Source organism: Echinops telfairi, unplaced genomic scaffold (assembly GCF_000313985.2).
Source record: "Echinops telfairi isolate 266 unplaced genomic scaffold, ASM31398v2 ScPeMD7_27;HRSCAF=92, whole genome shotgun sequence".
In the NCBI taxonomy this organism is placed as follows: domain Eukaryota; kingdom Metazoa; phylum Chordata; class Mammalia; order Afrosoricida; family Tenrecidae; genus Echinops; species Echinops telfairi.
In genome coordinates, this window is record NW_022103924.1 from 4,353,894 (window position 1) to 4,355,765 (window position 1,872).

Consider the following 1,872-nt stretch of genomic DNA (forward strand, 5'->3'; position numbering starts at 1 on the left):
ATAGTCCATTTTGCATAAGATGCTCTCAAGAAGACAGTCTTGGTGATGTTTTTTTTGAAGTCTATCTTTTATGGTTGTTGCTGAGTTTCTTGGATGGAAACCTCAGCTCACATGACATGTTTTTCATATAATTTTTTCCCCTCTTCTGTTCTGGAATTCCTATTGTGCACAAGTAGTGATGCCCCAATTGTTGAACTCAATCTGTTGCAAATTCATGTTTGAATAATGTGAAGTTTGAGAACTGAACACTTTTTCCCATAAGAAATCATGGAAACCCAAATAATTGGTTCTGAGGCCCAAAAATTGCACTTATAAGTTCATTTTCCAGGACTTTAAATCATTAAGGAGGCCTTTAGCCTTCTCATATGTGCTTTAGGCTTGGATATGCTATCACCATTGAGTTGTTTCTGAGTTATCTAAATTAACAGTAACTTTTCAACCTCTTCAATGGTCTGGGTTCTTTCTTTCATGGGTTCTTTCACTACATTAGCTGCTTTAATCACATCCCCTCCCCCATGTTGATAATATTGACTTAACCATATTTCATTCTGCTGCCAAAATCAGACAAGCAGTAACCTGATCTAAATTTTGCAATGATTTCTTTCTTTAACTATCATGGTTCTTACAGTTTTCCTCTTAGCTTTACTGCTGGTGTCACTAACTCTCTGCGGAGCCACAGTTACATGATTTCACACAAATAATTGGCAAAAAGAAAAAAAGGAAAATAGAAAGCACAATGATGGATGTTTTAACAAATTAACACAAACACTATATGTTGTCTGAGCAAGAGCAGTGCTTAGACCAGCGGTTCTCAACCTGTGAGTCACGACCCCTTTGGGGGTCGAATGACTCTTTCAAAGGGGTCATCTAAGACCATCGGAAAACACATATTTCCGATGAACTAAGGAACCAAGACACCACTCCTGTATCCGTTTCCAGGTGGAACTGCCCACATGCAGATATGCCCACACAGGAGTACCCTGCATAAAGACTGTTACCCATGCTATACCATGCTTCAAGACAAAATTTCATTGATTTGTAATTAGAAATAAATATTTCACAATATATAATGGCATATTGTTTTGTGATTAATCACTATGTTCAATTTGTAACAATGAAAATCCATCCGGGATATCAGATATTTACATTATGATTCATAACAGTAGCAAAATTACAGTTATGAAGTAGTGACGAAAATAAATTTATGGTTGGGGCGTCACCACAACATGAGGAAATGTATTAAAGGGTGGAGGTATTTGGAAGGTTGAGAACCATTGGCTTAGGCTGAAGTGCCACCCATTTGTGTCCACTTTGAGACTTGATGCATGATTTAGCTCATACCGATTTTTTTCAAGTCAGATTTTCCATTTGACTCTTGAACAAAGCTGTAAAGGAAGCAGATTTTTCCGAACTTCGCTGTTTGAATAATGGAAAATTCAATCTTGGAGTCACTTGACAACTGAGGTAGCACTCTATTTTGATAGTGTCTCACATAATTCATAGGGGTTCTTTCTTTATTTTTTTTTCCTTTTGATTTCTCAAACAAATTAGTGTCAAGGGATTTGTTTTTATTTTTCTGATTCTTTCACTGATTCAATTCTACTATCATGTCCTACTGAGTTATCTGTTTCTAATATTTTATTGTTAATGTTCTGGATTTTTAGCTGTTTTGTATGGTTTTTAATTGTTTCATCATTTTTGTTCTTGTGTATTTTCTTGACTTATAGAATTCAGTCCTTCACAAAGGTAATGTAACTGAGAGGAATTACTGAAACCCTAATGAAGGCTGAACATGATAGTGGAACAAGAGGAAAGTAAAAGGAAATAGAGGAAAGAGCTAGGAGGCAAAGGGCATTTATAGAGGTTGAGTTA